General features: G+C 30.4%; 1 protein-coding gene across 5 annotated transcripts in view; it reads left to right on the top strand.

Annotated features, from left to right (window-relative positions):
- The window catches only part of RhoGEF64C (Rho guanine nucleotide exchange factor at 64C), a 204,129-nt gene that overhangs the window by 36,523 nt on the left and 141,145 nt on the right, over positions 1–26,461 (top strand). For 2 of the 5 annotated variants that reach the window (XM_076407465.1, XM_076407468.1), the window contains exon 2: positions 3,042–3,070. The exons of the other annotated variants lie outside the window; for them this stretch is intronic. The gene's annotated coding sequence lies outside the window, so the exon portion shown is untranslated. The remainder of the gene's footprint in view (positions 1–3,041; positions 3,071–26,461) is intronic. 5 annotated transcript variants of the gene reach the window in all.

Raw genomic sequence — 26,461 nt, 5'->3', positions numbered from 1 at the left:
GTAGACAATGCATCTTTCCACAAATACAAACATTTTCTCAAGGCGTAATATCTTTGGTCGTATTATTCAGATATCAGATCTACAGTGTAACTTTTTATCTGGTCTATCTATAAAAAAGTAAATTAGATTAAACAATTAAACATTTCATTTATATTTATCGCTTTGTCTATTTACCTGTTGAGTTTTTTTTCACCAGTGTGCTATTGTTCATAACCATAACTAATGGCTCACCTTAAGTTTTTAACAGTTTATTTTCAACCCAGAGCCAAAATATATTCTGGTTCATTTATTCATGATAGTCGCCCTTGGACAAAAACAAAAAAAGAAGTTAAATAACGAATCGTAATTTTGTGTTAAGCTTTTAAGAATTGTTTAAAAGTAATGTCTAGAAATTCCATTAACCCTCTGCGCGTGTGGCATGTCTTGGTCTTCTAGGATCTTTTAAATTTGAACTTAGGTTCTGACAAATTACTGGTACTGAAAAATAACCAGTTTTATACTTATCTTTAATATTTCGTTTATATAATAATTTAGTAATGTGATATTTATTATGATGTTGTCTTATTACGTTGGGAACTAAATTAAAATTTTACTCTGTACATATTTTCATGGCTATTTTAAAACCCTGTGTGTTTGACTTTACCTGTGTTACCTTTTTGGTGATATAATTTAGTACCATTTTATACAATATTTACCTTACTTTATCTCTATGTATATTTTCTGTGTTTTATTTTAATACTCTTAGACCTTGGAGATGCCTTATTTTTTTCGATGTCTTCACGAACAAGATTTATTTTATTGCCTTGATAATTAAATACATTTGGTAAGCTCTTGACGTAAATGCTCAGTGGTTGATCTTTAAACCTCCGTGTTATAGCACATTATCTTCTTTTTTTATTATACACTGTTAGTTATTTTGTTTGTATTAAACTAGTTATTACAGTTTGATCATTAACCGTTCAAAAAAGCAATTTTATTTCGGGTTATTTTTTTATTATTTAAACATACCTAAGGGGGAAATGTGTATATATTTTTTATGTTTTCTTGTTTATACTTTTATGAGAGATTGGTGATTGGGTCTGTCTCTCTATCGTGTGATTGTTACTTAAATTCTTTATGCTTCTTAAGCCTTATAAGTATGTTCTATTTTTATTTTTTATACTTTTTCAAAATTGGACACTAAGGCTGTTGTATTTTCGGAATGTGTTATTTCAGAAATGATTCTTGCGTACAATAGGTAAACAATTGATGCAGTAACTGAGGAGAGAGACATTCTAATCTTTGGAAATAATAAATTAGGTTATTACAAAACTTTTCCTCTTTACTTTACTCATTTTTATTCATTATCATATATTCATTATATATCATTTATTCATTTAATCCATAGCAAAAAAACAAGAAAAAACGTATTTATTTTAACTTATCTCATTTTGCTCACATTATTTACTGAATTCTACCGTTTCAATAAATGTCACTTGCTTTGCGATACACTATTTTCATTTTTGAAAGGTTCCCAAAATCAGTTGATTCTTGAATGTCTTGAAAATCGACATTAAAATTAAATTATACCAGAAAAATAGGAGAAGATAGTGGCGATAGTGGCTATCTATAGACAACACTTAAGGTATGAGACAAACTACGTGAATTGTAGATTCCCATGGATGGTGAGAGATGGTATCAACATTACACATGTTATAGTGGAAAATATTTATATAAAATGGTATAAAATATTCAATAACGAAAGGAGCTGTAGTTTCAAGATGAGTTCTTTCATGCTGCTTGAGTTGAATTATATTAGTGCTTAGACTGTTTTTAGAGGATTTTGGAAAGGAAATACTTTATAGGCTTCTATTGACTACCTATAGATTGCAGGAAATAAAATATAACAATTGTGTATTAGACACAAGGGACATTTATGGATACTATAACAATGGAGGCACTACAAATATGTAACACCGAAAGGAATTAAAGCTGTTTACATATTTTTCTACAGGACAGTAGTAATCCGACTAAAATTATTTCGCTTGCGTTCTTAGGCTTATTGACATATATTCTGATTTAAAAGATCCCAGAAGCTAGACAAAGATTGTAGTCATCGCAGATTCATCATATCTTTGCCCCAACATAACTGTTAATGACTTGTTATTGAATAAAATAAGCCACCACGTTGTCCAAAGATCGAGTGTTATAGCGTCGATTACGGAGTCATGTCCAACGTAAAAGTACTTAATTTTCAACATTGTCTATACACCACATTCAAGGGCCAGAAGAACAATTAAGCAACGGTATTTGTAGCATCAATATATACAAATATAATACTGTACCAGTATTCGAAAATTTTAATAAATGTTCGTTATCTTTTACCATTAGTATTACTTCACTTATTAATCAATTTTATTGAATTAATTTTTTAAATAATTCTGTTTAGCAAAATGTCACACAGTGTAATCATTGTTTTATTTCATCCTACCAATCCATAATAACAATTCACCAATCCATAATGGTCAGAAGTATTACATTTTGGATACCCTTTTAAATGACCCATTTTTCACTGAATTCTTAATTAGGCGTTCGCAAAATTGCTAAATGCAAAGTTTCCACGATATAATAATAAATAATTTACATATTTTTCAAAATATTTGGTAGTTGTAGTTCTTATAGATATCACTCATTAAAGACTCGTTAAGGAATAGTGTTTATAAACTCAGAGCACTTGTTAATAACAATTTCATTAACCATTGAACTGGTTATGTTTTTGTTGGATCATTGATATTTTATCCAAACCAAGAAAAAGGTCATGAAATAATTCTTGGGCGTAAAATTTACCCGAAGTTTTTTTAAACTGTTACAGTTGTTTTTTGTTATCTTGTTCAGTCAAGGTGAATCTACACTACGTTACGCGTTTTCTTGCGGCATAACATTGCGTTAGAGTAACCACTGAATATGTATGTCTCACATCCGTTACCTTTATAAAAGAATAACAGTTACTAGTAGAATTCGATGATAAAAAGCGACGTTCTAACTTTGTTTTTCTTTTGCAGGTTGAGAACAGCGAGCGCCGCTTTTCTTGGTAAGCATCGTAAATCTGAAAGCGCCAGACCAGGAAAGAGTCGCAATATTAACCTAGTAAGAGCTTCCTGTTCGATTGCCGACATCTCATATACCCTTTTTTAGATTATATCGGAAGAAAATCGTTACAGCCATGTAACTTAACGGGTTCGGTCTATTTTCTCGATTGGTTGCGCGCAAAAAAAATCCGGAAGACTTCGTTATATAACTTTATGGCTTTTCTCATGGCAAGCATTGAATGTATAACGCAACAGCAGATTACACGTATTAGTCAAAATAGGCGTAATGTCTGTGGGAATAAAAATAAATCGAATGGAGTACTTGCAAAATAACTGAAATTATACGAGGATTATCATAAGATGTAATGGCTGTGGTAATTACCATGTATGATGGTTATGAGACGCCGTTGATAAACCGTTTCCTGTTGTAAAGTTTATTTAGCATCATTTGTTCTTGATTACGAGGGCAATTTGGTCTAGGATTTTCAAAATAAATCAATTTTTTACACGTTCTCAAAGCTAATTCTCGTTAAAACTCTTTTATTTTGCAGTGCAAATTGGCGGATCAATCTTATTTTAAAATAAACCAAACCCCTATGATTGGACATCTTCCTCATCATACCATTCAGAGTAACATAAAAATATCTAGATATACACAATTCTTATATTTTATTTCCTACAATCTTTTCCCAACAAGTTTTTCCCTTCGAAAAACCTCCAAAAACAGTCTAAGTACTAATATAGTTTAACTCAAGCAGCATGAAAGAATCTTCAATTTATTAAAACAAATTTTCAATACATACTAATCAATCAGTCTGGACTAATCATCTTGAAACTACACCTCCTTTCGTTATTGAACATTTCATACCATTTTATACAAATATTTTCCACTATAACATGTGTAATTTTGATACCATCTCTTACCATCCATGGGAATCTACAATTCACGTAATTTGTATCATACCTTAAGTGTTGTCTATAGATAGCCACTATCTTCTCCTATTTTTCTGGTATAATTTAATTTTAATGTCGATTTTCAAGACATTCAAGAATCAACTGATTTTGGGAACCTTTCAAAAATGAAAATAGTGTATCGCAAAGCAAGTGACATTTATTGAAACGGTAGAATTCAGTAAATAATGTGAGCAAAATGAGAGAAGTTAATATCAATACGTTTTTTCTTGTTTTTTGCTATGAATTAAATCAGTAAAGTAAAGAGGAAAAGTTTTGTAATAAACTAATTTAATATTTCCAAAGATTAGAATGTCTCTCTCCTCAGTTACTGCATCAATTATTTGTTCTTGATTACGAGGGCAATTTGGTCTAAGATTTTCAAAATAAATCAATTTTTTACATGTACTCAAAGCTAATTCTCGTTAAAACTCTTTTATTTTGCAGTGCAAATTGGCGGATCAATCTTATTTTAAAATAAACCAAACTCCTATGATTAGACATCTTCCTCATCATACCATTCAGAGTAACATAAAAATATCTAGATATTTTGCTTATCATAAAATTCAGGGCAACATAAATAAAATATCTTCTTGATCCTTAAGGAAAAGCCATCTTTGACCGCCAGGTTGCTTCTGCTTATTTTATTTTCATGGTATTCCCAGTATGGTATCGTTTCTCAAGTTTCTGTGACACCAACTTCTAATAGTCTATAGCTATAGCCAAATTCCAATAGACTATGTTCTATGTTCTCAGCAACTAGTGTCTGCCTCTGGCGGTCTTACATTCTGAACTAAGGTACTTGCCCCAGAAATCTATGGACTAGAGGCGTTTTCCAAACTATGGATGTTTCCTAATTTTTATAATTTATGGCTAGGGTTCTTTGAGCACTTTCGGTTACCTTACAGGTTCAGCTACGATACGTTTAACCCTTTTTAAATCAAACAACTATGTCTAGACCTCACTCATCTCATCTTTCAATCTAACATAAACATACCGTTTCATTAATTTGAATATACAGGGTCATATTACTCGCGAGATATAATTTTTATGCCTTGATACGCGAGGCATAGGTGTATTAGATCAACAGAGGTATAATTAATATTTCTTCAATCTTTTTTTTTTAACTAATACAAAGTTTGTTCCTATGCGTACAAGGCTGGGGAGAAAATTATTTTGGTTTTACAGTTGACATATCTTTAGTAACATTTATCCAATGAAACTATATAGAATATATCGGTATTAATATGTAACAGTTCACAGAACAGTCAAGCTATAAAGGTAACGTCATTATTTTACTTATGAATGTGTGAAGATTACCAATATTCAAATATATATCGACTGAAGTTCCACATGGTAGTGGACCCCTGATGGCCACTCTTGTTTGGCTTGCACTGCTGATACTCTAATGGCAAAAGAAAGGGTACCTGACAAGATAGGCCTGTCTAGAGCTATGAAAAAGCATAAAGGATGCCCATTTGAAAAATCATATGTCATTTGATCAGCGAAATACCTCGGCATCCATCTTTATGGTGGTAGAATAAACTGGAAACATCATGTTAAACAAAAAGCATGACAGATTAGACTTAAAGCCAAGCAACTGTACTAGTTGGTCGAAATATATCTCCAATTTCACTTAAGTTCAAGGAGATTGGTTTATTAGTTAGTCATAAAACCTATTTAGTTTTTTGTTATTAATATTTATTTATAATTATGTAGTGTTTATGCTATTGCACTAAGTAATCAAACAGATAATAAACCAACGTTGAAGCCTTTCAAGTACATTGATATCTTCAGAAGTATGGTACCATGGGCTAGTTTGAAACCACTTCGAAGAGAATATATTCGTACATAAAAATTATTGAGCATTGATTTTACTACTACTATAGAGACCAAAATATAATTGAAAATTAATGCTATTATTATGATCCATTAACCAAAATAGATCAAATAAAACTATAAATATAGATGGTTTGTGTTATTACTATTAAACAAAGTTTGGCCAAGTAATGGAGCAATGAAAGTAATAATCTAGGAATCAATCGATTTATTAAATGATTTTTAAATTTCCAGTTACAGTTCCTCTATGTATTTAATATTTGGATATTAGTTATTAGTCTTATCCTAATTATTTTGGAGTTTTTTCAATCAAGGCGAAACTAACAATATACATATCTATTATTTAAAACTTTTTTGTACTTATTTCTAGTATTGTTTTATTACCAACATAAGATTAGATGCCATTATTAAGTTTAGTTAAGTTAGGTTTAGTTTAGTTAAGTTCAAATAATATTGTAAATAGATAAATAGGTTTTGGTAGGTATTAAGCTAAATCGTCTATATACAGTAGAATGTAAAATACATGTAGTAGATATGTTAAATAAGGCTATTGTTTATTTTTATTTAGTTATCAGAATGATAATTAGGTACATATTTTATTTTAAAATGTTTATTTTTATGTTGAAAATATAAGTTTGATTAATTTTTACATTTTAGTGACTACCTTATTAAATTTTTGAAGTCGGTTAAATTTTTTTGTTAAAAATATTTTATTTTAGAAAATTAATTTTGTTTAAGATATCTCTAAACACAATTTATTGAGAGATTAGATCTTTGCATTGGCGGTGTTTCAAAGAGTTTATTTCGATATATATTTATTTAGGAATATCATCTTATACTATGAACACTTTAGTACGTATCACCCTATATACGAGGAACCGACGATAACGATTACATACAATGATATAATTCTAAAAACCTCGGTTAATCAGAGTACTTAATTTTCTCTCCGTATGGGCTTTCTTCTCTCACTCGAGTAAAAGTACCACAACGACCGCAACGAAAAAGAAAACCAAACAAAAATAAACGAACACTTCCTGATTTCAGACACAACCGACATATAATTAATGCAATTAAATAATTATTCATGTTATCAGTGGAGGCAAGATTATATTTTCAGTTTGTGGTGGTTTTGCGGAAGTTTTAACTCTTGAATGACAATGAAGCCTCTAGCGGTAAGGCATCGCTTTTTATAATATTTCCTACATGATAAAAGGTCTCGACTGTCGTACGAACTTTATTAATTATAATTTTTCTAACGGTACCCGTTGTGTTATAGCGACAAAAATGAGACATGAGACATGGGACAGTCAATTTAATTTTAGTTTCGTTTAGTAATATACAAGTACCATGAATATATTTTTAAGAATATGGTATGGTTTATGATTTAATATTGTAAGAGTTTAAAAAAACTCGTATTATTAATTATTGTTTAAAACTTTTATAATTTATTAAGTAATAGTCACTAGGACATATCATTTAAATATAGAAATTGAGTGATTTTCATAATGCTTTATGCAAATTAACATAATTGTTTAGTCATTTTCTGTTCTTATTATATACAGTAATAATATAATTAACAATACTCATTATATTGTTGTTGGAATAACTGTTGGAATCAGCATTTAAAAAAGAAAATAACTGAAAAAAAACTCAAATTTAAATGGAAGGTATTGCATATACAATTACTTACACCGATAAATTCGTATTAACGATTTCAAGACATAAATAGTTCTAATTAGGAATTAGAGTAGCAGTAGTAATTTTTTATAGGAATTGTAAAATTTACTCTTAAGGTCATTTTTAATTTAATTCTAATGTGGAGTTATTGTGGAAAATACAGTATAGTATTGTTTTTGAAACTATGATTTAGTAATTGGCTATTCTTATTCCATACAGTAACAACTCTAAGTATATTGTTATCGGAATAGCTATTAACTATGTTGGCAGCAGTATCTAAACAAGACAATGATAAATTTGACTCTCCCATGCACTCAAGTTAAATAATATAATTAAAAATTATAATAGTTAATATATATTAAAAATAAAATCACTTACACTGAAATCTTTTCTTTCAACGAAGATTCCCAATATAATATAAGACAGCTTTCCCATAGAACCAGATACAGACAGAAGGAAGCATTCCAGACACTTTTGGATATCACTGAAATACAGCGCAGACTTTCAAGATACAATCAAACTGCATTATTTCTTTAGAGATTAAGTAAAGATCATAAGAGTTTTCCTATAAGTGTAAAAAATTGAGAATCATCGCACATATTCCTAATTTTTGACGATAAAATACAACCAATAACATAGGTCCACCTTTGTAATAATAAGTTTTATTTATCTTTTATCAGGAATTGAATAAGTAGCTAGTAATAATTTTTAAATATTTATTAAATTATTATAATGAACAATATATAATGAATCACTACACAAAGAACTCTGCTACATTGTTTTGCTACAACTTTTACATAGTTTTGAAGAACATCTAACACATGAATCAATAAAATGACTTACTGATCATGGTGAAAGTCATCCAAAGCGACTAAAAACAAATCGTTCTACAATGAAGGCATCAAAATCTCGCATGGAGACACATTTTTAAACTTGTTTAAATTCTGTATGCCAAAAATCTCGACAAAATTTGTCGAACCAAAGTCGAAATAATTTACATGCAGCCGAGCTATTCGAAATTATGCACAAGGTCTTTTACGATTAAACGCTTGCTCGCAATAATGATATTATCATTTTATTATAAACATTTTCTTTTAGTGGCTTAAAAGTGAAATTTAACCGAGGTTATAGTTGATCCTTATCTTTTACGAGCAGTAAATTTACTAAATAACTGAAACGATTTTAAATGAGGAACAATCCGTTTTGGTTTTAGTCTTGGTTATACATTGTTTAAGCATGTTTAAAGTATCTTTGAAATGATAAATTGTATTTAGCATATAGATTAATTCTGGAAAATAACGTGAATGTTCAATATCTCCTTGATGAAGTTCATTTTACGTCATTATTTAAAAGTACATATCTCTACCTATAGCTGGAAAAACTTAATAGCGAAATTATAAAAATCTAATCGTATAACTTGAGGGATGCCACATTCCTCAAGCGCAATCTTTCTCGGCATCCATCGCGATGGTAGCAGATTGCAACTCTACCAAAATACAATATATTGGTTTATCATTTGAGCGATTGGTTGAATAATTGGTCAATTTCAAAATCTGGATTTATGCTCTCTGGTTGCATGAAGACCTAATAGTAATCAGCTTATCGCGTAACCAACGAAGAACTGCGCGATGACCTCGAAATAGAATGGATTTACGGATTTGTCGAAGATTTCGACTTAATACATGAAAGAAGGTTACTAAATCACAGGAAAGTAATACAATTACTAGACAACGTGCAGAAATTCTTAATTTGTTATTTGATTGTTAATAGAAATTTTACTAAGAGAAAAGTGGTAATAGATTAATTTGTAAATTAATACTAAACTCTCCTTATAAATATATACCGCTGCCATTAACGTTGCTACCTCCAGGGGTGTGCAACTCCGATGGTAAGTAGTGGGGCAAAGTTTTGCTTAGTTCAACCATTGGCGGCGCTGACAACGTGAATTTGATTGGTTAGTTTGAAATAGTTATGTAGAAACCTATAAGGAAAATACTTTGCTTTGATTGGTCTACCATTTCGCCTGATTACTTTGTGAGGTCACATTTATTGGCCAACAGTATTTAAATGAAAATCAAATTTAATTTTTAAAATTAATTTATTAAAATAAAATCCTATACAAATATACATAAGTGTAAATAATATAAATATATATAAACAAAAAGCAAAAAAAAACAACAATTATGAACTCTATTCTAAGCAAAATTAAAATATTTATAATTCTTCTATAACGCCTTCTCATATTTGTTTAGTGCCATCACTTTTATGGGATCTATTAGAGTTCTAACTTATCTTGATATATTGAAGGTAAACTTTAAATCCTTCCCTGTTGATATTGCATTAACTTCATTAAACCAAAAATACAATCACACCTCATAATATCTTTTAAAATTTGGTCTTGAAAATCATTATGGATTGGACCGTTGAAACACTAAAAATTTGTGATTTTTAAAGATATTTAGATTTTAGAGTATTTAATCTGTGGAACTACTTAATATAGAATGTAGACAAATATTGCATGTTGTCTATTTTTCAGAAGTTTTGTTAAATAGCCTGAAATAAGACTAAAATACAATATTAGACTCTTGTTTTTCTCAGTGCAAAGTTCTTTGGAACTGAAAATATAGACTCAACTGGTGATTTAACAACCTCAAGTGGTACTAGATCTCCCATTAAGAAAGAATATAAGTTATCTAACTTGTTCATCTTCACAATTTTCTCCGGGAGAATGATGTGAAAAAGTTGAAGTGATGATGTGCTCTTTTAAATATTTCTCGAACATGCTAGGTGAAGTATGCTGTTTCTACCTCCATGACCTCTAATAGATCCAACAAAATTCTTTAAGCAATATTGGTTAAGATTTGTTAAACAAATGTAGTTATTTGTAAATTTAGACAAAATAGATTTCTTTAAGGTAATAAATTCCCTAAAAGTAGGAATTAAATTTTTAATTGATGGCACCCAAACAAATATTTTCTTAACAAGGCAATTAAATTTAAATATACAGTATCTCTACTATAAAATTATTGAACACCGATTGTTCTAAAAAGTTAAAGTATTACAAATATTTTAGGGATATTTTACAATTAAATGTAGTATTTATTACTACTAATTATCCAGTTATCTTAATTATTACCTTCCTGTAAGACTTCTTTATGTAGAGACATCACATTGACAGCATACGAACAACTTGGTAGATTAGTTGAATTTTATTACTACTAACATCTTCATAAGTAGGTTTTGATATGCTGTAAAAAAATAACATATAAACAGACATGTAGTAGATAGATAATTTTATATGTGCCTGATAAAAACAATGTTGGATATGCATTTAGCCTAATACCTGTTCGTGAAGGAAGGGTAATTCTAAATTTTTTACTAAAATGTCCGTTACAGGCACCATGACGTTGATGTATTTGCATTTTGGTTTATCCAGGTAACTTACTGCTATTTACTTGATCAACCCATTTTTGGAAAGGAGAGAGATCATTCTTTGGGAAACGATGTCTACTTTCCGTAGTAGATTTTTACCCCGGTACAGTACATTTTTTACTACACTGACGCATTGTCATCAATTTTTATATTATGACTCCATAATAATTAATGTAAAACAGAAAATATGCACAATGTAAAACGAAGATTTCTTGATCTAAACAAAAACACAAAAACCAAAACCTTCAAAAAACAAACTAAAAAATGGACGGAATTTAAAATAGCTAAACACAATTTGCGATCGCAGCGCTACCGTTAATTGAACTAAACAAAACATTTCCCCAAGGTCGCCTATACCGTGAAATTTCTATTTTTTCTGTGGCTACCTCTAACCTTAAAAATAATCATTAATGTTGTTTTGAATGTTATTAATACTTAATAATTAAACGTACTTTCGACCGGCTATGAAAAAAAAATCGTATATACCACACGCACCAAAAGTTGAAATCTCGACCCTTGTGGTGTAATATACTATTTACGTTATAAATATCCTCTATCCTACAAATGTACGCTAAGTTTCTTTAGATTGGCGTAATCTAAAGTCTATAAATCAGATTTATCTGTTTAGATAAATATCAATAGTCCCGAACAAAATTTTTTTGCAATTTTCTGAAAACTAAACTTGTTAGGTATTTTAATATGCTGCTATTTAAACTAGATATGGTTTTGAGATCTTCTGCGTTCTAATCTAAAACAATTAAATCTAAGGTTGATTAATCGCCAATCAATTAGCTAGATAAGATGTGAGGTGAGTCTGAGCGTCTCGTAGGGTTTCGTTAATCTGTTTTAATCTGCGCTGCAGTCTGACTGGTGCATTACGACCGACCTGTCACATCCGCGGACCCATGCCATCTTTCATCGGTTTCGCGTTTTTACAATTTCACTATCCATCTGATCGGGATAATTACCGATACGTAGATGCGGCGACAAGGTGGTAATTCGATTATCTGGTTATTGATCTGGAATCGTAGCTAACTGAATTATTTTCGCGTCATGACGCCATTTCTTCGCTGTCTTTCTTTCGCCTTTTAATGATGTGTAGTTGGAAATATATTACTTTGACAAGGAAGTAGTTTCAGTGTTTTATGACTGGCTACGATATTATAATTTTGAGGAAGTTAGACCAGAACTTTTTATAAGGCTCAGGATATTGTGGTGATTGTTTGGACGAGAATTCGAATTATCATTCCACAATAAATTGTAATTATACATGGAAATGTTGAAGCCTGTGTGGACCTAACATAAAGTATAAAAATATGGGGTTGCACGAGGACATTCAATGTTAAGAAGATCCAAATTTATCAAGACAAAGTTCTTTCTAGCACTGTTAACAAAGACCTAAGGATATTAGTGGTCAGCGAATAAATTAAATGCTTAGAAAACGAAATATAACCTTTGATTTAGCACGTTTAAGCTATTTGTGAAAACTATGCCGCGTTTTATATTAATGTGAGGCCGACTTGGTTGGCGCAGTGGTCAAGGCGACAGGACGGTCCTCCTTCTGTTCCAATAGTCGCGTGTTCGAGTTCTGCTGGGGCATATATATACTTTATGTTTGTGATTGTAATTGTATATGTTTTTCACGCTAGTAACCAGTCACAGCTAGTCATGCTAGTAACCAGTTTGGGTAACCAGTAGGCTTAATGCCGAGGACCGTGGTTCGGAGCCCACGGTAAGCAGTCCAGATAAATCCTCGTCGGTACAAAGCAGACTTTAGAATATATATAAAAAAATAATGTGGAGCGATCCATTTGAGTACATCCATCAAATGCTAATTAAGTTTGTGCCTGATATTTTGGATCTGAAGTTAATTTATACTTACTTGTACTTATTTTATATAAGAACAATTTTAAGGAAGAATTATTAGATAGTGAAACTATTTGAGTTATGTGTGCCATGTGCTTTTTGAATGAAACAAGAAATTAGAATATTCTTTCAAGTTCATAAACAGGTCCGTTGTTAAGTTGCTTTAAAAAGTATAATTTTGCTAACATCATTTTAGTTTATTTATGTAATTTAAAATTTAATAATGCTTATTAATTTATAATTAATTTTTAATTCATGACAAATTTACGGAAACAGATTTCTCATGTCATTTTATTCTAAATGTGTGTTTAACGGCATATAACTTAATTCGAATACTGTAGTAATACAATACTGTAGAATATATCATGTTGCATTATATTTCTAATCTTATTGGACCTTTTTGAACTAGAAATTGGTTTATTAATATCTGGCGTTTCTTCAATATTATAGCAACATATTCTGTGATATAGTAACCCATTTTAAACCACTTGTTGATCATTAATAGTAACGTCAATTAAGTTTGTTGAAGTCAAATGATGTTATAATATGTGTTGAATATATATTTCATACCCTTAGGAGTTATAGTATAGGGTTTAAGTAAGTTTACACAAGAACGTTACGTTCAAATGGTGACATATATTGATAAACGTATATTATTATAATTTTTATATTAAATTAATTCTTTGACTTTATATATTACACAAATATTAGGATCTTTTAAGATGCTCGCTTCTTAAAAAAGCAAATTTTTAAACCAATTATATTCAATTAGAACCTCAGTTAGGTCAGTTTTTTTTTATATAGAATATCTGTGGATTCTACACTTATCAGTTGGTGGTATTAATGACAAGTACCTCTGTTCGCAATCCACATTAGTTAGCAGGAATGGCCCTATTCTAGATAGTAAATTGTAAATAATGTTATTTTCAGAAAAAAATGCCTTTTTATTAAAATTTATTTTAGTATGATTTTGAAAATTTCTTATAAAATCATTTCTTAGTAATATAACTGTATGGCAATGATGACATGGTAACGATATACAGGGAAATGGGTAATTAACGTTAATTTTCGATCAACGCGATGCTCATTGCGAACATCTTACCATTTTTTCTCGTATGCGGTAGGTATGGGAAATGATAGAGGCGCCGAGACTCTTCTTCCGGAAAATGTTGCCGAAGACAAAAGAGCGGGAATCGTTCAAGGTCGTTCACCTCTCGCCTCTTCGGTGACTTATACATAAAGGTAACGCTTTTTCCAGCCTTGTTCTTGGGCCTCGCAATTTACATGACGCCGGAATTATGGTTTTCACGAGCCTTATAATGAATTGCGCCACACCGTGAGATATCCTTCAGTATATCAATGTTTAAGTCAGCCAACGTACACTTAAAAATATATTTTGTGTTCGTTGATTGTTAGAAATACACGGCGTGATGATCAGTTAAAAAGTTCTCCAGTAAACTTGTATTTTCGGATGTTTATATAATATTATAGTTATGTTTCATTGGAAAAGTCTGAAAAGTAAAGTAAAGTAACTAACTAAAGAAAAGTAACTGTCAATTAAAATCACGTATTTATGTTGTTTTAATATTTTTATTAAAAGAAAACAGATATCTCTCCTATCTATTGTTTTTAATTGGTACATCGTTACTAGTCGTTGTAAACTAATCTGCATTTTTTACAATAACTTAAAAACTAGATAACTGATCGGTCCTATCTTAGTCTCTAGTGTAATAATATTTATGTATTAACACTGATGTTTTTCTATTAAATGGATCTCAATACACTTTTTTTGAGATCCTGACCTGCTCTCTTGTTATCAAGAGTTGTATTATTTCAATATTGGCATGAGAATAGATTATTGAGATTTTCTTCCAATCAACCAATATATTTTTTTATATTTCAAATTCAGTTCTTTTTTTCTTTTTAGTATGCCCTCTGTCATCTGAGGTTTTCTGAAGTTTTGAGTTAAGCAGTTTTACCATTTTTATATCGCTATATCCTCTAATAAGTCCTTAAAAATCTATATTCAAGAATTATTTGATTTTCGTGAGCTTCATAATTCATCATAGAGCTGTTAAAGTCTCAATAATATCCTTGTCATGGTTTCAGTTTTACTGGCTAGTGAAGCTCTACGGTTTCGTGTACTTGGAGAAATAGAGTTAAGTAGGTACTAACCACCGAAATAAACTATTGGTGACTTAGTTGAAGTTTACTACGTATCTACTTTTATGTTGGTAAATTGTTTACAACTCAATAGATCATTTTAAAAGTGACTATACCCCTACAAAACATGATTTGCGACATTCCATGTAAGCTACTATTTCTTTCCACGAGTTGAGATGTCGCATTAATGCAGTGTTGACTCTTACTCGTTCAGTAATCATTTTATAAAGTTGAAAGCTAAACCCCTAAAGTTATTAAACTTCTTCGAACATCTTGCGTTGGTTGTCAGTTGTCAAATTGATTTAAGATCCAAGCCAGTGATCCCCAAACAGATGTCGTCTCTCCAGTGCTTCTCAATATATTACAAGATCTGATTATGTGAAGAATCTTAAAAATACGATGATGTTTAATATGATGCTAAAAACCTCTTGAGGAATCTGATATTTGCTGATGTTGGCGCTTCTAACATTCTTTATGATATAGTTTGCAGTTCAGAGGTTCAATTGATAAAGGATCAAAGTATTGATAACTGACGCACCACGGGCTATTGTAAACAGGGTCCAGTTACAGCAACTGCAGGAGCGCAAGTACTTGGGACCAGTAATGCAGGAGAAGAAAATGGCATCTACTGCTGAAGAAGTAAGTCGAATCGGCCAAGTTACAGGAGCTTTTGATTCCTTAAGATAGTGCTTGTGTATGAGAGGTAATATTACGAAGAAAATGACGAAATGCAAAGATCTTTTTTCGAGGCCAAATAGGTATTCGCCCCGAGTGCCGACTATTGATTCACGATGATGGTGATAATTATGAGAACATAGAAGTCTTATCGCAGTCGGATTTTAATTTTCAAATAATTAAAAAAAAATTGAAAACGAATTATATCAAAATCTCTGAACATTGCTTTGTTTTTCTTTTGTTTGGATGGAATAATTTATTCCGACAATTAAACAAATACTATAAGGTAATCAAAATAACATCAAATTAGTAATTATTGCATAGTAATAATATATATATATATATATATATATATATATATATATATTATATATATATATATATATATATATATATATATATATATATATATATATATATATATATTATATATATATATATATATATATATTATATATATATATATATATATATATATATATATATATATATATATATATATATATATATATATATATATATATATATATATATTATATATATATATATATATATATATATATATATTATATATATATATATATATATATATATATTATATATATATATATATATATATATATATATATATATATATATATATATATATATATATATATATATATTCAATTTAGTTTCGTTTAAATTCATTGTAATCTCTAGCTGAGCTGACCTGACAGAGTGATACACAAATTTACAGTTAACATAGTTACATGGCCCTACATTCGATTAACTAAAAAAATCTTCTAATAAAAGAAAATACGAGACCCTCACACCATTCTCTCGTTAGAAAAGTGATTATATCCAATGATGCTCGCCGATTTTAGCGGATTGTTATGTGAGCACTTAAACTAACTGTAGATATAGCGAACGGTCGAACCCGTCGGTTATGGGTTCGCTGCTTTTAGACGCATTATACAATAGGTCGATTTTTTTTTGGTTCCGTTCGCGTTCTGTGCGTCTGCCGTGGGCCCGATAGGCCGCGAACCATACTTGTCCGACGTCGGATGCTGCCAGTAAACGTAACAGTACACTCGTTCTGAATCTTTCACGTTCTCACGAACTACCTTCACCGCTAAATACCACGACAGAAGTTAATTATCATCGCTCTTAAATGAGTATCCGCCAGACTTTATTTCAATTGTCAAGGAAAACGATTATTTGTTGGACTGTTCAATTCATCGTGTTATATACAGATCTTAAATTCAAGAATTCAAGGTTTAATTGTTTAATAGATTATATTATATATATACATATATATATATATATATATATATATATATATATATATATATATATATATATATGAATGAGTGAATACTAAATTATCTTCATAAAAATGATATAGCGTTGAAACTTTGTAAATAATATGCATATTTTAAATTTTAGATACTTGCGTATACTTTGTATCATTGTTTCTCTTCAGATAAGGAATGTGTTGTTGAATGAGGATATTTTGCGAGAAATTGATACAATAAATTAAAAAATATAGATGTCGTTGATCGAAATACAAGCAAACCTCTAATACAAGACTTTTGTAATTCTAAAGCATGTTGGTAATTTTTAAAGTTGACTAAAATGACAATAACATTTTTTCGAAATCTTTTTCATTGTAACAGTTAAGGATATCAAGTTACATCATCATTAACCTATTCAATGGCTGTGTCTTGAAATCTCAAGTATCAGTATATCAAGACTTAGTGTATTCATCGAAGTTCTGTTTTAGGGTAATTACGCGCCCCAAATATCATAGTTTTGGTGCGAATTTTCCAGTATTTTTAACTTTCTCTTTCTGCTTTACAATATAGACTTCATCTTTGTTCAGAATCTTATCCGATGCTAATTCGGCTAATATAGGAAGCCTCTAATATTATAAATCTAATATTCTATAATCTTTATAATTATAAAAAATAAATTGCACGGTGTTATACTTGGTGAATATGTTGAATGATCATATTTGATGTCTTTTTTAACTTAAATCTTCTTCTGAGTGGTGATATATCATCACTGTGCAAAATCCTACCAAAATATTATTACTTATAATATCGAGTCTAAGACATAGTATATAAGATTAGTTATTTACGCCCGAGCATAAAATGTTTTAAAAGTCCTCAGAAGATGTTTTTTTCTCAAATTGTTGTCTTTTTACCTCCGAAATGGAAAAAGTCAGCTCGGGCTTATCTAAAGATGTGTGGCGTTTTTACTGATGAGTGCTTAAGTGAGCGCCTGCGTCAAAATTGGTTTGAACCTCTTCATTTCGGAACTGTTAATGTTCTTGATGACAAGGTTTGCGAAAAGAATTTGGTCCAGTGCTTCGCCCAAAATCTGACAGTGTCTTACGCTTTTACAGTGTCAGAATTATAGTTTTTCTAGAAAAATGGTGTTCATCGGTCAAAACGACACATATGTTAAGTCTTTGAAAAACATGAAATAGTAGGATAATGTTTTCTCAATCCATTAATACATAATAAAGGAGATTTTAAAATATCATCTAATAATTGGCTGAAGAGGCTATGCACCACCAGATTGAGGCGTGAGGCATTTTCATTAAATTAGGATGTAAAATCGACTAAGAGAACTCGCTTAAACAAGTTTTGTAATAATATAAAACATTATACAGCAAAAATTTCTTCATAAAAACGTAATTTTTCTTAATATTTATCTTCTGCGTTCTCAATATACGTTCGCCTTTTTTATTTGTAAAAGTATTTTCAAGTAATACGATTCCAACTTGTATAACCAGCCCATATACAAGCAACATTCGCAATATGATGCAAGAACTGGTACGACACAAATAAATTTTGTGTAACCGACCAGCGAAACAGTTCGAAACGCGGACGACTGGAATCGTTCTTGGATATGTGTTGGAATTATTAGCGATAATCTTAATGGTCATGGTAAAAGGACTAGAGGAAACGCATAACGGAAGCCCAACGACGGCTGTATGGCCGATTTTGATAACACAACTTCACTGGATTACTGCTTGAGATACTTCAGTGACAATTATGTGCGCTAATTCACACGTTTATAGACACATGCGGACGATGGAGACGAGGAATACTAAGATAATTTATAAAGTGGTATAGAACGAATAAAACTAACTCTATTCCTGATATTTTTTAAAACAAAATATTCATTTATAATTAGCTAGCAGGACTAGTAAGGAAATAAGTTCAATTTTGTTAAAATGAAGTTTTAATTTAAACAACGAGATGGCATTAAGCTGGTACAGTGGAGATAAAATATCATGATTCTTGGCAACTTTAATTTATTTAATTAGTATTTTAAATATGTGTAAGATTTTGCAGTACTGTTGTTATTTGGAGAATACCAATTGTTCTTTACTTATATCTAATAGAATCAACTACAGGCCCAATTAGGTTATATAAAAGGTGTGATATGTTATTGGTATATACTGCTATTGGTGATTATCATCCATAGAGGGCAAAAACATCTCAATTGGTTTGTTAGGAACCTTGAATATTTTAAATACAGGTATTGCTCATAAGATGTAAGAGCCATGTACGTTTAGAGCTTCCCTTTCTTAACAGCTTAAAAGAATATTTTATAGGAATCAATATAACATTTTTATTTTTATACTTATTGAATACGTTTTGGCTTTATTTTTTCTGCCTTGTAGGTTACTTAAACATTTTCTTCTGACAGTTGCAACTTTGGTTTGGTATACCTTAAGTTTGATTTTAATCCACTACTATAAGACGTAACGAAGTTTTCAAATCTTCACATATCTTAATTGTTTTGTGATTTTAACCCTAATTGTAAGATTCTTACACCTATTTCCTTATAAGTTGATGACATGCGCAGACGATCGAGCTCCTACAATCCTTCCTCCTCCGAGCTCCTCATTTTAATTTAATTTAAAATATATTTGTAATTATTCTGTGCGTGGTTCGGTAGATGAATATTTATAATATTTTATTTATTCTGAAGAATAACCCTGAATTTCTTTCTTGGATACCTTAAATATTTTCTTCTGACAATTGCAATTTTGGTATACCTCATGTTTTGAAATATGTTTTTGGTATTACAGCGCTGCCTTATTGAAAAATTATGTTTTTGTTGCTTCACTATAAGAAGTTAATTATGCCTTTGGTTGCTCTGATACACTACAGAAAACCATAAGTTATTCATCTTAAATAATTAAACCATTCTTTTTCAATGAACTATTCAATAGTAAGCTATATTTGCGAGCATAGAGAGATAATTATGTTCATGGACAAAAATCCTTTTTGTTTAATTATTTTGTCAATTTAAGTTCCCAATTTATTATAAGCTGATGTTATATTGACCACTATAATCCAATAATCAGTAATTTGCTTGAAAGTTTCATCAATTTTGTTACTCTATTGATGCATAAAAATACATTATTCCGCGTTAATATCTGTTAAACCGATGAAAATTCAGAAATTCGACCCATCGAAAGTCGTCGACACACCGTTTTATTGTTATTTCCATTTTTTGCTTCTTCCAAAAGCGGTTGTTTTCGTATAGTCATAAACAAGGTTCAACGAACCGCAAGAGAGTTCAACAGGCAATAAGAAAAGTAACTCTATTTCTGATAATTAGAACTCTTTTTTTCCATCCGATATTTTTAAAACAGTAGAAAAATGTGTTTGTTTCATTTCAAACAGATGGATATAGTACAGTTATTTTTAATTAAGTTGGCTTTTGCTGTCTTAATAAGGCTGGAAATAGACGGCAAAGATATATATGTGTTATATATTGTATCCTAATTGAATGTTGTCTTAATTATTAAAATGTTGCTGTTAAAAAGCACATTTTGTTAGGATATTGATTTAAAATGGTTGCTATATGTGATACTCGTTTATTTACTATCATTACGTTAATAATATAGTGTAGTAAAATTGGGATTTATAGCTCAGTTTATCAATTGAGATTTCTTTTTCAATTTTGAGTCACATACTTAGAGGTGTTATAGAAGAAAGAATAATTAGTTTCACAGAAAGGCGTCAAATATGTTTGATACTCGAAATTATATCACCAGAAGTGCTGATCAGTTATTAAACCATTGATTGATTGAGAATTTCCATGTTCTATATAGAATAAATGTGTTATATTGTTTTTTTCCTTTTTGAAGAGTCGCCAGAAGAAGAAAAATATATTTTTAACTACCAAATACGATTGAATATAAAACTGATCAAATTTAGTTTATTATTTTACACATATGGTCTATTTTTGATATGATCAGAAGACAATTTTATTGGCCTTGGTCGGGAAAAGGCCGTTAGAACAAGGTTGCACGGACATATATATGCAACAATAACCTCAATAATGGTGAACGTTATTTTTCCCGAGGTGTATTTTTGTCGTGAGCGCCTATCGATCCGTGGCAGGCCTACATTTGGATAGCTTATACCTCTCGCGCTTATCTGTTACTGAAAATATTTACTTTGCCCTTTCGTGGTGTCCATAAACTATTTCTCTACGGGTGTAATAGAGTTGGGCTAGCTTTATCTTGCGGCCAACGACACGGTACCATTTTTATTGATGGTATAAATTCTTACAGCGACACCTTATACAGTCAGTATGCACGGGCTTTAGCTCAACATGTATATATAAACAAATATATATACAGCACTTCGTAGATTTAGTATGCTCTTAAGTTGCTATGGTTTTATTTTTATTATTTTGTTAACATTTTGCATGAAAATTTATCTTAAGATCTTTAGCATTCTTTATGTATGGGATAACAGAATGATTTTTATTTATTGGTATATGAACAGTCTGGTTGTAGATGAATTGATATGATATGAATACGATATGCGCTAATTTAGCCCCGTTAAATTTTATTCTTCAGGTGTGGTACACTGCTATATACACTTTGAATGTAGCAGTTTTATGGTTGCTTCCAATTGATTGTAATATAGTTTATACTTTAATTTCACTACGATATTAATTTGATAAACCTCATTGTATTTTGTTTAGTATTATTTACATGTTAATTCATTTATTACTTGATTTTCTTGTATACTTCTATACATAATATCTTTTCAAGAATTTATTATCTATCCAAAAATAAAATTATTTTAAAATATTTTTTTCATGATGATAAAAAAGGCCCATAACAGTTTATACTCACAATTAACATAACCAAACAGTACAATATTAACAAAAACTGTATATTTTTTTCAGCCAAAGAAAACTGTAAAATTATTCATAAAAACTGACTAATGACGACCACCACTCGCTTCTTCTTCTTCAAAATTACGCTGTGCTTAAGGTGTTATTTGGTCGTTACCGCGTCGAGCTAACTAGTTCTGCTTTAATTCTCGAAAAAAAAGAAGGTAATCGACTCATATCTGCCAAGTTTCCAACACTTCCGGTGTTACGAAAGCATGTTTGTATTTTTTAATGAGGCGTAACCTATCAGGATTCGAAGATCAACACCGTCGTTACATACGTTTTTTCTGTGCGTTTCATTTTATTACGTTCATTTAGGTAACATTGGCGCACTAGTAGATGAAAGGTTTCGAACATTAAAATCTCGTTATATTTTTAAGGTTTGAATTAATTCAATAATTTTTTATATAAGTTGAGCTTACAATGTTTACTCTAATTGGACGAAGGTTGAAGGAAATTTTTTAAAATATTTGGAAGAAGGCACCATCCTTCCAGATACTGTAGGACTGATTACTTACACCACAACCTTCAAATACCGACTGTCATGAGACTTGATGTTAAGAAGACATGAGAAGAGATTCCATTCTAATGTCAATAACGAAGTAATACAACTCTTGGACAACACCAGAACAGAACAAAGAATCAAACCATTTGATATTGTCTAGTGTAGTGAGGTGCGTTCTATAGAAAAACTCCAGTGTTAATACATGGACATTATTAGAGTAGTATTATAGGGCCGATGGGTCCTCCTAGATACATACTTAGATTTAAGTTCTTGTAATGGTTGTATTAAAGAATTGTAGCAACAATTTGGCAATCGGCAACGACTAGTAACAAAGTAGTAAATAGATTTTAAGAAAATTAGAAGGACTGACAAGTATTTGGTTAAACTTGGGTAATCCATGAATTGATTGCTGAATCGATACCGATTTGACATTATGGTGGTGCAAGTCCCGCTACCATTTTGATTGCGCGCCATCTTGATTATTTGACATTTAGCTCAGTTTTGCTTTAACCATTGTATTGTGTAGACATCAAAATTTTTTAATGGATAAATATACGCCACAAGAACAAGCAGAAATAGTGACATACAACTTATATCTCCACGTTGTATGACGATAATATATATGTTACGATCACTGTTAATTGAATTTTGTTTAATTTTAAGGTATGTTTTATATACGTTACTACATCTATTTAATTTTTCACTATTATGAAATATAATGGAAGTTGAAAACAATCTTTTCAGTTCATAAATGAAATACATAACTAGGATTAATTTTTTTTCAATTCCACATATATTCACAGTGTTGTCTATGGCTCTAACTTACTAATTACTTCAGCTTTATTCTTAAGTTATTGTGTCAGTTTACATGATATTGTTGGACAAATAAGAATAAATAGTATGTTTATATATTAACTGTTAAAATTCATTGAATATTCCAAATATTCTTCTAAAGTTTTAAATAGAAACAACTCTTCAGAGCCCATTCCCTTTCTAAAGGCTTTCTAAAAATTATTGAGCTTCATAAAATGTATTTCTGGATCTTCTGCTATTCTTCAGCATTCATATCATTCAATATCTCTGTGTTGCTCTTCTAGTATTATCTAACTGAGTCATTGCTGTGATATTGTGAATATATATTTAAGTGAATATGAAGGGTTCAAAATTACAAAAATATCTTTTCTTTGATCAACAACATCATCATAATCATTTAGTTTTATGAAAATAAATTTATATATGCGATGAGCACTGAGCGTTTAAATGTATTCATATATATATATATATATATATATATATATATATCTAATAGGTCTACGAAGCCTATGTATTCAAAGAAACAACCTGGTGACTATATATGTCCGTTTATTGAGAGTCAAATGAGCTGCAATCGATGTTTTATTCAAATCGGCCCAGAAATTCATCGAGAGGAGTCCTGCCGTTTCGACATCGGACGTTTTGCAGAGGAATAAGTTACGTCACGAGACGCGTTGGCGACCGCTATCATCGCGGGTCAAGTCGGCTCTGGCCGGTCCGATCGCTTGCAGATGTTTCAGAAAAAAAGCCGGTCATGGTACACAGTTACAAAACATATCGGTTATTTTTTAGGTCACAACGATGGGTTTCTTTACGGTTTTGTTCTGCATTACGTCGCCGTTTCGATTGCTTCATCGATCGGTCTGGGCTACTAGTTTAGTCATCAATTTTTGAGGAGGTGTTTTTTATTAGAATGATCCAACCCATTGGAATAAATATATATAATGTATTTATCGTCTGTCTTGCTTTATATATAAATTACGTCCATTTTTTCTGTATCTGCTAATACTTCTAGCTTTGGTCAGTTTTTCTTCCTTCCTGAAGCATTTTTCTAGTACATTCACCCTAGGTTCGTTTAGGAAGTTCTCTTTATTTGTCTCCTTTCTGTTCTTCTTTCCCATATTCTGTTTACCTGTCTTGTGTCATTTATGCTCTACAACCCCAGTGAGGTATCTCTTTTTTCACTGATTCAATATTGAGGTATTTTCTTATTTCTTTATTTCTCACCTTATCCATCTTTGCTGAAGCCCTCACTCTTCTAAGATATTTCATTTCTGTTGCTTGTATTTTAATCTTGTATCTCTTTGACAACACCCACATCTTGCAATCAAATTTTCCTTTTTACTAATGAATTTGATATTTATAGCCAAGTAGAAACTCATGATTTTTCCAATTCTAGCGTTCATTTACAGATACTTAATGCATTTAATTGTTATACTTGTATACATTCAATTTAGATATTTATTACTTCTGGCTCTCCCATTACGATGAGTTTTGCTTTTATTAAATATCATTAAATATTCCCATAGTTATCCTTAATATTCTGTTTGTTTAAGGTTTTCTGTAGCTGTTCTGGCCTATCAGTTGTTACCAACTGTAAAAGAAACTAGTAAGATGATCATTTGTAAGGAGGCATTCCAAACAATAAAAATAATAAATTAAATACAACAGTTCAATCGAATACGACAAAGTTATTCGATTAAAACGATCTTTGTGGGATTTTTTGGAAGCATAAAAATAACGAAACAGTTCTAGGTATTGTTTTCAGAACGATTTTACGAAGTAATTTTAAATTAGAGGTAATAGTTAATATAAGTCGTACTTGAATCCATTATTTTGGAGGGTTTTAATTTAAAAAATCATATTAAAATTCATCTGGACTAGTAGAGTTTGGTAATTTATTTGGTTTTGAAGCTTTTCCTCCCTGGTTCCTCTCTACTATTCGGAAGCTGAGGACATGAAAATTAGCGAGCGATTTATTATTCATATTTTTTTCCTCTTCTATACGATATTTTAAGCTGCTAATATAAATTATATGTTTAACACACATTTCGTTGGTGTGTCATTTACTCTTAGGTCTTAGAGTGACGTTTTTCCTAAAGATATTGTTTTTTATTTTATGGTTTAAATGAATTCAGTAAATCATATATGTTAAAAGCACAGTCGTATGAAGAGTATAAAATGTTTAAGAAAAGACCAATAACTGGTACTTGATTTTATTACTTCCTTTCTAAATAATTACCCTTACAAAATGATTAAGACATGGATTTATTAAAGAAACTGGTCGTTATATGAACGTTGGGGAGTCATCTTAATGAAATGAACATATTTTTTCAGTCTGTTAATATTATATTGGTTGTGAAATAGCTCAATTTAGCAACGAAACTCAGCAAACCTACTAGCCCAGTCACATAGTTGCCTAATATGGCCCATGTGACTTAATAATAAATCTTGAGTTAATTGAACGTTTTTTTATATATGCGTTTGGTACCGTAAAGTTAATTATAAAATATTTGATGATGATTCATCACGAAAAGGACCAATAAGGTCTTATTGGTATCAGTCTATGCCTTTTTTGAATAATTTCTCTTGGGAAGGAGCATATATTACATGTTAAACAAATCAAATATTGTGCTAAGAAAGGGATTAGAAATTGTGAAATCCAATACAAAATTTGGGATAGCATTATATTTCTAGTATAATTTAAGACTGTTGTTTAGTTATTTATGGTTTACTAATGTTATTTGGATTTTATGTTAGAAAAAGCGGGGATTGGAATAAGTCGTTCATAAAAACGAGCTATAACTGTTGCTGCTCTTATAAATTGATACATGATAATGAACAAACGAGAAACTGTTCAATAAAAATATCCGTCTTCAATCTGATGAAAATTTCATCAATTCCTATCGAAAATCTTCACAGCAGGAAAGTCTACTGGTTTTGATTTCGAATTAAAATATCGTAAACTACACGAGCAAGTAGAATTAAGAGACCTGGAACCAAGGTTTCTGGAGGGTACATGATTTTTTTTAGGCACCCGACATTATTTTTTTTATTGACAATATTTGAAATGTAATGGTCTCTGAAAGAAAATATAGCTATAATATTGTTACAAGAAAATATTATTATGTCTGATATGTATTGTATAATCTGATTTCTACAACAGTTTGAATTTTTTTTTGTTTATTTGACCCATGTCTATTGAAATATACGGTAGAGTTTATGGTACTTCTGTATGACGTAATACATGATTACTTTTAGGATTGAG

The sequence above is a fragment of the Rhynchophorus ferrugineus genome, unplaced genomic scaffold (genome assembly GCF_030347505.1).
Source record: "Rhynchophorus ferrugineus isolate W39M unplaced genomic scaffold, kcgeb_rfMv2 rfM6, whole genome shotgun sequence".
In the NCBI taxonomy this organism is placed as follows: Eukaryota; Metazoa; Arthropoda; class Insecta; order Coleoptera; family Curculionidae; genus Rhynchophorus; species Rhynchophorus ferrugineus.
Note: the sequence above shows the minus strand (reverse complement) of the source record. Positions and strands in the feature narration are given on the sequence as shown.